The sequence below is a fragment of the Adiantum capillus-veneris genome, chromosome 21 (genome assembly GCF_014529385.1).
Source record: "Adiantum capillus-veneris isolate H3 chromosome 21, ASM1452938v2, whole genome shotgun sequence".
Classification (NCBI taxonomy): domain Eukaryota; kingdom Viridiplantae; phylum Streptophyta; class Polypodiopsida; order Polypodiales; family Pteridaceae; genus Adiantum; species Adiantum capillus-veneris.
In genome coordinates this window covers 48,285,014-48,301,625 of record NC_140951.1, presented here as the reverse complement: position 1 = coordinate 48,301,625, position 16,612 = coordinate 48,285,014, and positions in this window count along the sequence as shown.

Sequence of the window (16,612 nt, the reverse complement as noted above, 5' to 3'; positions counted from 1 at the left end):
AATGAGTGGGCGTGACATATAAGATTGTCATGAAAAGAAGTTTGAGAATTGTCTGGAGTCGGTTGTTAAAGAAAGGGAAAATTGCCAAAATACCCCTCAAATTTCAAAAATTCCCAAAATACCCCCAATATTTTGTCATAAATTCCCAAAGTGCCCTTCAAATTTTCCAAAATTCCCAAAACACCCCTCGTTGTGAGAGTAAATTTCTCGAAAAATAAAATTGTTTGTGGGTCTTCACAAGAAGAATGATTGTCTATTGTACAAGATGCTAAAATTACAATTTGAGTTGGTTACGTAGGCTTTGGAGATGGATTGCTTCATTATTTTTAGACATAATTGCCTTTTTTGCGATGAAAATTGGTGACAAATTACATGCTCAACACTCAAAAACGGATCTCAATTGTCAAAAACGAATGAAGATTAGAAAATCTTGAACAATCCAACCAAAATAGATACAAGGGTATTTTGGGAATTTCCTCAAATTAGAGGGGTATTTTGGTAATTTTCCCTTAAAGAAATCTCATGAAGAGAGCAGAGTTCATCGGGGAAGTCCTAGGTTGGTATTTAATGTCCGGTGGAGGGACAGTATGTATGGGAATGTATGGTAATGGGAATGATGAGATGTTGGACACCTGCCGCAAGTAATTGCACTGGCTCTAGCAAGCAGCACAACAACTGCTCAATGAGGGCGTGGTAAAGCTTGATACAGGGCAACAAAATATTGTGCATTAGCTTGCATGATTGAGATTTGGACTCCATAAATAAAGGATTAAAAGCATGGTTAACTGTTCTTAATGGCATGCAGCATGCGGTCAAAGTAGAAAGACACCAGAACCTTCAGAGTCAATATGGGAGAGGGAAGCAATGGGAAGGGTGTGGGGGAGGTTTAGCATGTGAAGCAGTGCTTTGGGGGGTGGGGGGGGCACCCAAAACTCAAAGAAAGAAAGCAGGAGGGGCGCAGCAGCGTGGGGAGGGAAAAGAGGCTTGCACAGGGCCATAGAGGATTCGGAGGAAGATGGTGCAGGGTTGAGTCTGCCTTCTGATGCCAGGGCGCTCATGTTCGGATCCAGAAACGCTGGCTTCTACACAGCTCAAACCCGCCTCCTCCTCGGCCTTGGAGGTGCTGCCCAGGTGGCCGAATTCAGCACTTGGTGCTTATTTTTCTTAAGGGTGCCCTGCACATGCAGGTGTTTAGTGTCGTTGCCTGCCTTGCCATGCCGGCCTTTCATGCGGGTGTTATGGCAGCGGATTCGGTCCAGGTTTGTGAAGGGTTCCTCCATGGCTTAGGCGGTCCTACACACACGGTGCTTTCTCGCTTGCATGGTGGATCGTCATGCGCTCCAATTCGGCTAGTGAGGAATTTCTTGGTCATCTGATCGACGTCTCCTCTTTCCCCACCTTAGCAGGCTAGTGTCGTAGCTCTTTCGGCCTCTTGTGTGGTTTTACCGACTTCTGATGGTGAGTGGCGGCAACCCTGCCTTCTCCTTGCCATAAGGTCTCTGCTGCATGTGTAGCTTGTTGGTCGTTCTCGATGCACTTTCCAATGCTAGTGCTGGCTTCCGGAGGGTGGGATTGCATGTTGTGTTGATCCGTGCATGAGTCATCTTGCCTCGTATGCATGGTTTTGCAAAGCGCAAAATTACATAAGGTCATCAACCAAATTACTACATTGTTAACGATAACAAGACAAAATTTAATCATTATCAAATTGCCACTTAGCTCGCATGCAGAGCTTTTCCAATGTTGTAGCCCGTGTTTTCCTGCACATGCATGAGGCTCCTTCCTTTGCATGCAGGGTGTATGTCGCGTATTGTGTTGCATGTAGGAAGCATGCGGTCTCGCGTCGCATTCGCATGAAACATGCATGGTCACTCCTCATATTGCGTGTCTTCTGTCTAACATGCATAACACGGATTCTCTCCTACGTGCAAGTCATAATTTCCTTGATCGCCTCGGTAACACGAAGCGTCATGCGGTCACCATCCTAAGCAAGTGTTGTTTAGTGCATAATCTTGCTAATCAATGAAATTAAACAATTAATTATTTCAATTACATTCCAATATAGTGAACAAATAGAACTTATCTTCGCATGTGTAGCTTTTTTGTTGTGGAATTGATTGGAGAATAGCCGCAGCTCTGATACCATTGTTGCGAAGCGGGTGGTCGGGTTGCCGAAAAGAGAGCAGCTTGCCATACGTTTGCACACCCCTCTAGCGAGGGTGCTTTGCACATGGGGTTGAATCTCCTCTGCATAGGAGATGCTCATCCCACCTATGCAAATTTGTGATTGATCATTCCATCAACAAGAACAAATGAGAGGGAGCCCTCTCTTTTATACAAATCTCCTTTAGTGTTTCCAAGATGTGCACCAAATGTGGACCCTACGATCTAAATCTAAGATCTAACAGTGCCAAATTATTGCCTACACAAAGCCTTAGTCTACAAGGTACACACGTGCATAAATCACAAGTTTCCTAATCCATAACAGAATCTATAATACAAACGCCTTTTGGAGGGGGGGACCGGCAATAAGTAAATCCGGTCCTCAACTATTATCATGTTCTCTAATACTCTCTCTCTCTTGCAAAAGTGTTGTTCATGCCAAGTTAATTAAGTACTATGTTTATGTTGGTACCATCAATTAAGTTCACCCTCTATGTTCTCAAAGTGATCTCACAAAAATGCTCACTCTAATTCTCTTAATTCTGCTATTCTCAAAATTTATAGGCCATTTCCATTACAAAGTCTATGATTGCACTTTCACTCAATTTTGAGGCATGGCACAAATTGCAACTTGAGCGAGTAGATTTCATATTTTAATATTTAGCACATGCATTATGATGAGGTAAAGCACTGCACTGGCTAGCACGGCTAGTGACTAACTCCCTACTCATTTATTAACTAACAATTCACCTCTTCTCATATAAGCAATAAAGGAACTCTCACACACCTCTCCTTCATAGTGTGTGTTTCCCCCCATCTTCTTCTCCTCTCTTCTCTACATGTGCTGCTCTCTACACACATATATCGAGCACACCACATGTACAATTGGTATCATAGCCTTGAGGATGTCTTTGATAGCTTCGCGGTGACGGAGGAGCTCATAGAGTAGCATTCCGGATGTGCAAGTATACGTGAAAGAGATCTTGCAAAAAAACTTGGTGGTTGCTCACTCATAGCAAGGCAGCATACTTAACATTTTTGCAAGTGCCTGAAATTTTGCGCAACAAAAATCTGAGAGCAGTAAATTTGAATGCAAAAAATCCCCATTCTTTTGAGGCCTTGGTTTTTGGTAGCGCTAGGGGAAAGTAGAAAATGTAAGAAAAAGGGGGCACCAAAAGTGAGTGGCGTAGAATTTTCTAATTTTAGAATTTTAACGCTTTTTTGAAAAGCCTTGGAAAAGTGTGCAAAGTCGTAGGCAAGGCGTGCATGTGATTTGAAAGCCTTGAAGAAACACAAATTTAAAAACATTGGAGGTAAACTTGCAAGTAACACAAGTAAACATCGGTGGAAAAAGAGAGAGTGGGGCTCTCATATACACATGGCATTAGGCAATGCTTGGGAGAGTGTGTGCATCCTTGGTAATGTGTGCATGTTACACACACACACATACACACACAAAGGGCATCGATTTCAGCAAGGTGTTTACACACATGCACAAATTCTTTGGATTGTGTTTTTGTCTTACCATTCCTCGACATTGGACATGAGTGACGGACACGATTAAGATAGATTCACTTCCTCAAAGATAGAGAGTAGAATCGGTCCTAAGTTCCCAACATTGGTGAGCCCACTTTCCAGCATCCTTGGCATCTCCTTTGGTGCATCCTTAACATCAATGACATCACCATCCACATCCACTTTGCTTTGGGATGGAGCTTTGGCATCAAATTTGCATTTTTTAAAACATCAACATTATTCAGCGAGCTTGGTGCATCCATCCAAGCTCGCATGGCCCCAACGTCTACACACCCATAGTGGTCTCTAGAGAGTTGCTTTTCTTGAATGCATCAATTGGAGGCATAGATTTTGGCTTTGACACTATAGGTGGTGAACTTTTGGAGCATCAACCAAGGACCATATTTTGGCCAAGGCATAGTTTTGGGTGTCAACATTATAGGTGGAGCTTTAACACAGTCTTTTTCTTCATTTTGACAAATTTAACATTTGTGATCACCCTTTTTTTTCTTTGATTCTCATGCATACAACCTAGTTTGATAGTTACAAGTAGAGGTTACAAGAACTACACTGAATACAAGTATAGGGCTTTCACTAGCACTTAGAATTAATTTGGCAGTGGTTTACTGTGGGATGAGTTATGTGTTATTAGAGTCATGTGCTTCTTTTGAGCACATGGAGTGTTATTGAGATCTTTATCCCACAAAGATTTAATTTACTACTTGCGTTAGTTTTGATACATGTTTGTGGTGGGTGGTTCACTCATGTACATTGAGTTGGGGACATTGCTTATTGTACACCATTGTAGTGCCACTTTTTTCTTGTTTTTTGGTGGTTACCTGGTCGTTTTTGAGACTTGGTCCAAAAGATAGTCTTTTTTAGGACAGGACTCTATTTTTTGTGTTTGATAAGCCTCATTGGTGAGGTTTTATTTGAGCTGACATTCTTGAATTTCAAGATACCTTCAGTGATACAAATATCTAGAGATCCACTTTATGAGGCCTTGCCATAGGTCATACATAGAGAGGGATGGATGCATTTGATGATGCATGGTGGTCAATTTAATCAATTTTGAATTCTTTATTTAACTTCTTTTCAGTTTAAGGCTAGTCTCATGCATATTTTGGGTTGAGTTTTCACTCCCCATCATATAAAGGAGACTCTATTAGATTTTTGCGGTGTCTTCTATGCATTTATGGAATTTTGAGAGGAAGGTGTGATCTATCTTCTCTACTCTCTTCAGACTGCATCTTCGAAGGTAGGTGCACAACAAGAAGATAGACTGTAAGAATCAAATCTTCTCTACTCTCAAGAAATTATTAGCATTTGTAAAGAATCAATTTGACAAGAAGCTCAATTGTAGATGTAAGGTTTCAAGATTCTGAAACCTTAAAGATTGTATAAAGCTTAATCAAACTGATATGATTATTGAAAAAGCAATGTAGAATTGTCCGGCTGTGGAAAATATTGGTATTTTTGGAATTTTAAGCACAGCAAACCCCGGGCTAGAAATTTTCAGAACAGAATTCCGATAAAATCTGGAAAAGTTACGGGCTCTGAAAGGTTACACTATGAATTTAATTAGTTAAGTAAAATTGGATGGTTTCAGTAATTATTATTAATAAAGACTTTTTTATACTAAGGTTTTAGAAATTACTGGTATTTTTAATTTTCATCATTAAAAATTAGTGAAATTAGTAAAAATCGATTCTGATAGCTAGGGGGGGCTGTGTGGAGCTGTGGGAAAACCTGCCCGAGACTAGATTTAGCAGCAGGGGACGTTTTTGGAGCTGTAGGGCTGCTTGGGATGCAAGTTACTGCCATTTTTCAACCTGTGAGTACCCAGAAACCTATAAATATGACCCTTGCTTCACAATTTCCGGACAGACTCAGAGCTTTGGCACATTCTCTCTCATCTAGAGAGACTTCTATGCAGAAATCACTAGAGATCAAGCTATAATTGGTTAATTAAATGATAATTAGACTAATCTTTCTTAATTAGCAAAGGTAGATTAACCTATTTTCTTAATTAATTAAAGATTAATTGTATGTATACTCAAAAATCATCCCTTAATTAAATATTCTCTTTTGATTATTGTGATTAAACTTAAGGATATTAAGCTAATTAGTTATTATATCCTATTAGGGTTGAAATTATCCATTTTAATCATAAATTAATGAAAATTATACTAATTAAGTTTAGATTAAGTTGAAATAATTATCGGAGCTGTGTTAGACTATAATTATGCTAAGAAAAGTATCTTATAATTTTTTGAGTAATTTTCATAATTAATGAAAGAGAATTACATTGTTTTCGAGAGAAAAATAAAGGGGGAATGATCAAACTATTTCACAATGCTTTAAGATATTTATCAGAGGTTAATTACATCTTAGGGAACCCTTGATAATTAGGTTAACCTCAGATAATTAGTTTACCTAATTATCTTAGTAGACTTACATTGTTTTTAGGACAAATTAAAAGAGGGAAAATAGCAAATTGATTTAAAATGATTTAAGATAATTATCAGAGGTTAATTAAATCTTAGAGAGCCTCTGATAATTATGTTAATCTCAGATAATTAGTTTACCTAATTATCTTAACTGAATTACACTTTTTTTAGGACAAATTAAAAGGGGGAAAATAGTAAATTGATTCAAAATGCTTTGAGTTATTTATCAGAGGTTAATCACATCTTAGGAAACCTATGATAATTATGTTGACTTGACTTCATACAATTAGTTTACCTAATTACCTTAGCAGAATTACACTATTTTTAGGACAAATTAAAAGGAGAAAAATAGCAAATTGATTCAAAATGATTTGAGTTAATTATTAGATTTTAATTGCATCTTAGGAAGCCCGTGATAATTATTTTAATTGAGATAATTAGTTTACCTAATTATATTAGTAGAATTATACTATTTTTAGGACAAATTAAAAGGGAAAAAATAACAAATTCATCCAAAATGCTTTAAGATAATTATCAAAGTTTAGTTACATCTTAGGGAACCCTTGATAATTATGTTAACCTCATATAATTAGTTTACCTAACTATCTCAACAGAATTACACTATTTTTAGGAGAAAATAGAAGGAGAAAATTAGTTAATCATGTGCTATGATTACATGCTATTTATTAGAACTAGATTATAGAATAAAGAGGCCATGATAATTATTTCAACGTTAGAAAAGTAGTATAGATATTTATCTAAGTCAAATTATACTAATTCTAGCTAAAAACTAAAGAGGGAAATTAGTAAATCATACTATATGATTACATGCTATTTATTAGAGCTAGATTACATGATGAAAAGGCGGTGATAATTATGTTAAGGTTAGAAACTTAGTATAGATATTTATTTAAGCCAAAATATACTAATTTTGGTTGAAATTTGGAGGGGGAAATTAGCTAATCATGTTATATGATTACACTCTATTTATTAGAATTAGCTTACGTAATAAAGAGGCCGTGATAATTATTTCAAGGTTAGAAAAGTAGTATAAATATTTATTTAAGTCAAATTATCTTAATTTTAGCTGAAAATTGAAGATGAAAATTATATAATTAAGTTGGAAAATAAAAAGATAATTATCAGAGGTCAAAAATATATTTATCTACTTGTGATAATTATGTCATAATTTATTAGTAGGCTTAGAAAATTTTAATTAACTAAAAACCCTATTTTTGCCTAAAGATTAATTAAAATAAGTAGACTTTGCGGTCAAAAGTTTTTTGGAAAATTATAGTAAGTATAATCCTATGATATAAAGTTGTTGAAATAGAATCTTTAAGAGAAAATAAACATAAATATTAAGCTCAAAATGAGCAGACTCCAAGCTTAAAATTCGATAGAAAAATTAGGAAAAAGATATAGAAAATTAGGAGAGCTTAGAAAATCCTTAGGGAAGCTGTGGAAAAAGTTATCATACTGATATAGACAAATAAGAAATTACTAGGTCAAGAATTTACCAATTAAGACTATAAATTTAACATTGGATGGGTTACGGTTGAATACAAAGGTTGAATCTAGATTTTGGATAATTTACCTAATGATTAGACGTCCTTTTTTATAAGGATAAGAAGTTATGCCACCTAAAAGGACCCGAGCAAATCCTACATCTAATGATGAGGACGTAGCTCCAAAACGAACTAGAGTGTCGCACGTCGACGACGAAGCCGGGCCTAGTAGTAGGCCTACGGAGGAGAGTCTTCAGGCGCCAGCACAGCAGAAGATGGCCGATCAATCCCAGGTGGGTTATCATTATTCAATTAAGTCTTTAAATTGTTTAAGTTATTCTATAAGTTAACATTGCATACGTAAGGAGTGAGTAAGAATCAGAAAAGGAATAATTGACCAAAAACAGAAGGTAACTTCCAACGTGCATTTTTTTATAATGTAGGAAAGAATTGTTTGGGTTAAAATTGGTTGAATAGGAAAGATATGATTGATCATCCTTAAGACAGCTTGTCTCAAGACACCTCCGACTCCGTGGTATAAATTGATGATAATGATGGCTTTCTAGCCACAGATAAGTCGGTTACCCCCATGAACAATGAGTTTCTACTCCGTGTCATGTCTTGATGTTTCTACATAAGTTAAGATACCGTTTTTTATCCTAGGGGAGCTGCCCGGTTGTATGGGCAATTGGTTTGGTGTATGTGCACCCGGAACCTTGGGTGGGGGTTTGTCCACTCCGGATTATGAATAAGGAATGGATGCCGTTTTTTTTCACCCTTAGGTGGTCTTGAGACAAGAAGAGTACTGGTCATGGTTATTATGGACAATGTTTTGATTGACAGTACCCTGCCTTAAGTTTAAAGATGTTTGTTTGTTAAAAGAATGTTTTCAATATTGTTTTCAAGGGTTGTTTTAATAAAATCCTGTTATGAAGGATAACAGGAATCATTATTTTAATTGTGATAAGAACATGGTAGTAATTAAATAATAAAAGAATCATGTGTGAGTGCGGGGTGGTAAGTGGGGATTGACTAAGGTTGTCAATCATGTACGGGTGGACCTGATTAGTCAAGTAACTATCCATCCCTGCGCACTAAAGCGTTTAGAAAACTTCTTCACTTGGAAGAGAAGTCCACCAGCGGCTGTGCCCTCACATCTGTTAGGGGGAAAAAAGCGTTGGTTGAGGATACCTTATCCCAATTGTGACAGTTATAGGGCCAAAATAGTTTTTTTTGGACTTTTAATACGTTGTCCTGTTTCTGCGGCGAGATAGGAGTAGGTCTTCTTCTAAGGCTATAGACCCAAGCCATTGTCAATGGTATTGGTCTATTCCTTGGATTTCTCTTGTTTAGAGACTCTGATTTTTATCACACCTAGAGACCTGTCAAGGATCCCATCCCGATCTTGGTATTGGCGGGTTGGGGATCTAACAGTAGACTAATAATGGTGGAGAGTACGTATCTAGGGATTTTGAGAATTTTTGTAGCAAGAGAGGAATTAAGAGGTGGTTTTATACTTCTTACACACCCAATCAGAATGGAATTGAAGAAAAGAGGAATCAAAAAATTTAGCACCAATTCATAAGATGCTTCCTATGGTGAATCCGAATCAAGGATTTTGGGTAGTGGTAGTATTGTCATCAGTACATATCATTAATAGGTCACTTAGTATGCCATTCAATTACCATGTGCCAGAGTGGTCTAGAAAGAAGCAACATTCTGATCGTTTTCATGTCTTTGGATGCAAGGCATAAACACATGTTTCAGAGGAGCTTCCAAAAAAGTTAAACCTAAAGTCACATAAGTGTATTATCCTTAGCTATGGTGTAGTTGGAAAAATGGGATATAGCATCTCTATCATCCACAATCTCATAAAGTCACTCATAGTTCATACATTATCTTCAACAATTCAATAATGCATAAGAATCCTATCAAAGAGGTTGAGTATAGAAAAGTCACATTCAAAGATGTTACCGCAGATTTGGTGAAAACTCAGAAGACAAGTGATACACCTTGTAATAGCAACGCTCCAATTGATAGGGTAGGGAGGAGTAGTTATCTGTTATGATCTAGTAGATCCTTGAATCTACTTGAGCAGCTTCACCAAGGGTTGAACTGTGTCATGTTGACTGATTGTGATGAGCCACTTCATTACAAAGAAGCCATGCAGATGGATGGCAAGGTCAAGTGGGAGCACACCATGCAATCAGAGTATAACTTGATTGCTCTGGGGGAGCACACTATGTAGTCATGTTTTTTTTTTTTTGCAAAACTCACAATTGTGAGTGAATTATATTGAACAGCCCAAAAAATTACAAGGTCTTGTCATGCTCTTGTTGAGCTATGACATCATCCCGGCGGACTATAATTACATCGACTATTAGGGCAGCCACCCCTACCAACCCACCCCCTCCTCCTTGACACGCAAGGTCCATAATCTTGTCCTTCTAAGATCTTTTATTTGTCGATGGCAAAGATTTTTCCCCGATCTAGGCATTCCATCTGCTGAAAACAAGGCACAAGTAGTCCTAGTAGTCACTATGTAGTCATGTTAATGTATCATGTGAGTTCAGCAGGAAGGTTTTTTTAGCCCAAATATTTTAAGAAAATTAATAGAGATACATTAACAAAAGGGAGTTTTGTATTCCATTTTGGGAAAAAAAATATAAGGGGTCATTTTATTTAGTCAAACATGTTAAGAAAATCAATAGAGATACATTAACAAAAGGGAGTTTTGTATTACATTTTGGAAAAAAATATATAAGGGGTCATTTTATTTAGTCAAACATGTTTAAACGAGGGGCTTTTAATTACCCCTTAAAAGCACATTATATAGGGGGGTTCTAGATAGTGCACCCCATCGTGAGCTCAATCATCAACTCTCTCTCTCTCTCTCTCTCTCTCTCTCTCTCTCTCTCTCTCACGCAAATGGAGAGCTCTTGGGAGATGAAGGAGCGATCTCCAACAAGAACAGCCTACTATTAGGGCACCATGCAGGTGCTCACGTAAAGCAAGATTGAATCCAAGATGGTTGTGGGTTGAAGACCGGCATGGGAAAAGTTGAGAAGACAGAGGAGGGTCTATCAACAAGCACGCGGGCACGGTCGCTTGAAGATAGGAAGAAGAGCATATCAACCTGCACAAGCATGGTTGACGGGCTCGTTTGGAGTGCAAGAGGGAGAGTAGAACTTTTTGTTTCTTGCAATGCCTCTCTCGAGCATGCGGCTGAAGATAAATTTTGAGTGCTCCTTCTACGTGGCAAGAGGGCGCTTGTTGCCATCTTAGCATGTTTGCCATTGTGGGTTTCCTGCTCCCCAAAAGCTCTAGCGTTGAATGCAATGCTGTAGTATCGCACCGCTTTGTACAGATTCTGAAAACCCACAGCCTCCCGACTTAAGTTAGAGAGAGAGAGAGAGAGAGAGAGAGAGAGAGAGAGAGAGAGTTCTCGAAACAAACTTTTTTCCAAAAACTTGACAAACCTACGTATGAGGAATACTAGAGATAAAGTGACTCAATTTCAAGGTTTATACACTAAATTACACTAGATTTCTCAAAAGTTTGTAGGTTTTCTCACCCTCGAATTTAAAATTTTCCTTTTTCCTAAATTGGGGAGACCTAATACCACATCTTGTTTCATAATAAAGTTAAAATTCAATGAACGGGATTGGGAATTACAAAATTGGGACATGTGTGTCCCAATGTTCACATATATCCCGGTTTATTGTAATTTAACTTCTTAAATTTGTGAAATACTAGCTAGATTCCAAGCTCGGTTTGAAGAAATCCGGTAGAATTTTACAAGTTTTAGTGTTAACACCAACAAATGCTTCAAATTCTGACCTAAAGACGAGAAGAGTTTTTAAGTGTGCTTTATTTTCTAGAGCACCTTGGCACCCGCCTAATCTTCGCCGCCTGAAGTTGCTTGCGGCCTTCAAATTCATTGCCAATAAGTACGTCCTTACTAATGTTCCTCTTCCAAAACTCTACACAACTATAGTACCTCAAACATGGTCCTTCAGAGCCCCACACCTTCCAAGAGCATTGAAAAAAGAAATTAAATATGGCATCTTTTGTGAGTATTGGAAAAGCCTTTTGATGGTATACAGTATACTACAAGTCTATGTTACATACTCTTAAAAGGGTGTAGGATGTTGATGAGACGGAAATGGAAAAAAAAGACTTTGAAGAGCTACTAGAAGCTGTGATAGATGTGTCCACTTCGCATCCAAAGCAATAAGAAATATCAATGAATTGCGACTTAATTTTCAAAGAATAGGGAACTAATTCTTTAGTTAGATTCTTGGCAATCTTCATTGTCTAGGGGTCTTGGCTACTATACAACCATAGGAAATTTTGTTCCATTTGCTTGGTTTTGCACATCTATGACACTAATTGTTCTCAATTGCTCCATATTCACCATTAAGCTCACAAACAGAGGCAAGTGTGTATTTGAAGAGCCCTCAAAACTGTGTGAACTCCTAGTTCTATCATCTTATATTGAGGAGAACCAATTAGGCCTCTCCAATCTCGGAAAATTTAAAAATCCTTTCAAAACATCTAGAGTGCATAAGTGAAGGGTGAGTTTACAAAATGAAAATACCATGGAAGTGGAGAGTCAAAAGTCTTTTTGTGTGCATATAAATAGAGGTGGTCAAATGGACCTTAATTAATTTTCTTTCCTCTAGGGTTTTCAAACCATTAGAGCCATTAGGAAAGGCTTTTCTTTTTTGGAAGCCATTAGGAATACCTTTCAATTTTTTTATGCAGATTTGCAAAAAAAATGTTTTCAGAGATGTTTGTGAGGTTGATTGTATGTGTGTTGTTGTTGTTGTTAAAAGAGAGAGGGGGGGGGGGGGAAGGTAGAAAATAGTGAGAATGACATAAACTACTTCAATGTCAAGAACAGCCACCAATCAAGGGTTATAGTCAAGCACCGTGCTATAGGCTTTTCAAGATGAGGACGGGATATTTTATGATAGATTGAAAAATGTATAAACGCTTCAAGTTTGATCCTAAAGCCACTTTCTTTGTTTGTTCACTTTGGGGAAAGGCTTTAGAGAGAGAGAGAGAGAGAGAGAGAGAGAGAGAGGGGGGGGGGGGGTGTCGGACCTCGTGGATATTGAGGCATCTAACTGAGCACTCGTATTGCCATCCTTGGCAAGTGTGTCTTTGCATCTGTCCTCAAGAGAACTCTTCCATTTGATTTTTTGGCTCGACACTTGCCTCTTTGTGCTTCTCCTCTTGCAGCGTTTCATTACACTTACTAGAAGATAGCTCCACCGCCTACAAAAATGCTATAGTTAAACTGAGCATTTCAAAAGGGGACAAACGCTGCCTACAAGGGAGTTGGAGAGTTGTGAAAAAAAACGGTAAGAGTGCCGAATTGTTGCGTTTTAAAATGCAAGTTGTAGAGGTAGAAGGAGTATTGCCACCCGCAAGGGGGGACTTCGCGAGCTCTTCTTCTTTGGGCTGCCTTGCTGGCCCAAGGTCATAGAGCACTAAGCTCTGATACCATGTCAAAGTCGACGATGCGGAAGCATAAAGAGCACACAATGAGAGAGAGAGAGAGAGAGAGAGAGAGAGAGAGAGAGAGAGAGAGAGAGAGAGAGAGAGAGAGAGAGTCTCCTAAACCAATCAACCTTGACAATGAATAACTGAATTTGAATACAATGGGGAGTAAAACTAATACCTAAAAGCCAAACGAAATAATTGGACCACATTGGGCAGATTAATTGTGATGCCAAAAGTGTAACAATTTTGTTTTTTTTTTAATGTTGGGGGGCATTTTGGCAATATGAACGCTCAGTTAACGCTAGATATAAAATGGCTATAGCGTGGCAGTAAGACTGTACGAGCGCAAGAGCAGGCTGTAGCTTTTTGGAAGCAAGGCGTGAGTCACTTGTGACTCGTGTGTGTGTGTGTGTGTGTGTGTGTGTGTGTGTGTGTGTGTGTGTGTGTGTGTGTGTGTGTGTGTGTGTGTGTGTGTGTGTGTGTGTGTACTGCATGAGTGCAAGACTGGTTGCACCCTTTTTGCGACGAAGAGTATATGCTACGTTCCACACTGGGTTGGTTGCCATGCTGGCAGGGCACTACCTCCGCCACGCTGGAGGTAGTGCTCAAAATTTATCCTCAGCCATCATATTTTATTGAGTAGAATTGTAGTACTTGAAGTGCTCAATAGGCCTATCTTTGTGGCTCGTCAATTGGAGCTACAGATAGGAAGTTATGGCGGTTTGAAGTTTGAGTTGATAGCAGATCCAAACTGAATTGGGCATCTGTTGATGAAGGGTCAAAGATGATAAACGCATGGGCCTAAAGTGCTCACTTTGAGGAGCATTCGGTCTTTACAGTTTGTCAATCGGAGTTCCGGTTGTCAAGATATGGCCAATTTAAGTTTCACTGGGGGCCAGTTCCGTACCACTCTGGTCGCCTCGGTCAGTTCTTCATCTGGGAGTTTTGATCTTCATCCAGGTTTTGGGAAATGGTATCATGTTCAGAATCTCATCTCTTATAGTGCACTGATAGCTAGTGCTTCAGACGAATTGTGTACATGGCCGGCTAATGACAGTTCATATTGATTTATACTAACCATAGGAGCCGTAGGAGCCAAATGCTATGCCTTACATGATGTAATCACCAAATGTGATGCCTTCATGAAAGTACATTAACATCTCGATGAGCTTCAAAGGGTTTATCATCACGGCAATGCCTTGGTCGATATATATGCCAAGTATGGTGGCAATCGAAGGCCGTCTCCACTAGGAAATGTATTTTCAGGTCCAATGATGGACGTCCTTTGCGGCAACCCATGGCCGCTTATTGATGGTCCTCAACAAAGGAGCCAAGCAATGCTTGCCAAAGCCATGTGAGGTGGTGCCTTAGCCAATTTGCATGCCAAATGTGGTGCCCTTTTGAATCAAAACCCAAAGGGGCTGACCACCCAATCACCAAGGGGCATGACCGCCCACCAAGTCAAAAAGGCCGCCCACTGGCCCAAAAAAGGGTTTTTCTTTAACATAGTATGATTGGAAAAAAATGCAATGGCGAGGGCAGCCAGCAAGGGTGCAAGGGAGGAAGAGCAGCTCCCGAGGAGCAGTACATTGATGGGTTGAGGCCAGCAAAGCAATGGGAACTGACAAGAATGCCAAGGCGCCTCCATGCGCACCAGTGGCGCGAGTTTCTGAGCGGGCTCAATATCGGATGCCACATCACCAAGAGGTGCTGCCCACGAGCAATATCGCTAGTGGGGTGACCAAAAATAGAAAGAGTAGTTCCCATGCAAACTCCTAAGCTGGCTTGTATAAAAAAGGGGGAAGAGGCCTCTCTTTTTTCTTATTCTTCTCTCCCGGAAAAAGCCATAAGCTTCCATAGCCGCTCATAAGCTAATCTTCATAAGCCCATTTGCTTTCTAATCAAATCCTCTTAAGCCCATTTGAAGCCGAAGCTAAACTCCATAGCCTAAGCCTGCTAAGCTCACTCAAATCCAAGCTCCCATAGCCATAGCCGAAGAGAAGATCAAGTTCTCTTTCTCGACCTTGAAGCAGCAAAGGAAGAACGAAGGAGAGGAACTTTGTCAAGACAAGCTTGGCAGGCCAATTAAGGCAAAGTGGAAAGCACTGTCATACTCAGTAATTGTTATCATCGAATTGGACATTATCATCATCGCTGAAGTTTGATTTTATTAATTAGCACCTGAATTAGGGCACATTAAACCATGTAAGGAGCATAAACTCCATAATGAACATTTGATTAAGCAGCGGTACTATTAATTGTCTGTTTTGGGTAATCAAGCTTCAAAATCTAGTTCAAGCTGTCTGTTATTAATCTTTATCTACATTAGTTGTGTCTGTTGTAACTCTCTTCCTCACTCAGCTCACAGCCAGAGGCCTCGCGCCCTCCCGGTTCGCCATTCGAACACAAATCCCCCGACATTTTTGGTGAACCTGACGTGAGCCGAGCCGAGGTGAGAAGAATTTGTGGAGGAAGATGTCGACACCGCAAGAGGCAGCCATGCAGCAAATGATGCAGTAGTTTGTAGTGTATATGCAACAACAACAGGCTTCCCAACAGCAATGTAATCTGCAAGAGCGGATTTGTAAAGCTCGACAGACAGTTACAGATAAATTACATTGATTTGAAGGCCAAGATATTAGCAAATTTTGCAATATCTACGAGCAGGCAGTGGAAGATAATGGAATCGAGATCAGAATGCAGTGGAAGGGTTCCATTTAATTGCGGTGCCAGAGCTTAGGGGCCGAATTAAAGAAATTCAGGTGGCTCAAGGCCCAAATTGGAAGGAATTTAAGAAGGCGTTGTAGGAAGAATATTTTCTTGAAGATTCACAAAGGGTAACCAGACAGAGCTTCATGAAGAGGGTGCAAAAGAAAAACAAAATTATATGCACGAGAATTGTTACGAGAGTTTGAAAATAAATTCGATCAATTGTCCTTGACAGAGCAACGTTCAATGAAGGATTAGAAGGTTGAACTATTCATTCAAGCTGTTGATCCACGGCTTCAAAAGAGTCTGATGCAATTGCTGGAGGATTCAACAGGTGAATTGGTAACATCTGATTGGAAGATAGTCACTAAAGCAGTAAATATGATTGTGAAATGATAGATGAGAGTTGATAAGCTGATTGTGGCTGATATCATGGATGATGTGGAAGAGGAAACTAAGGAGAAGTCAACCTCAACAATTCCCAAAGTGGAGGAGCTAGTTCTCGATGAATTGGTAAAAGGTATTCAAGAGTTAAATTTGAATTTCAAAGCTATTAAATTTGAAGGGATAGCTTGCAAAGGGGTCTATTTATGAGCCTAGGTAGCAAGGCTGGGATCGATGCATGTGGTGCGATAGTGAAGACCATAGGTATGTTAAGGAGTATGGTGAGTTTGATGAAGCTTACAAAAGGAATGTGGTTTTCTGGAAGAACAAGAAGATTCACCTTAGGGCAACAGGTGAGATGCTTTTCTTGAA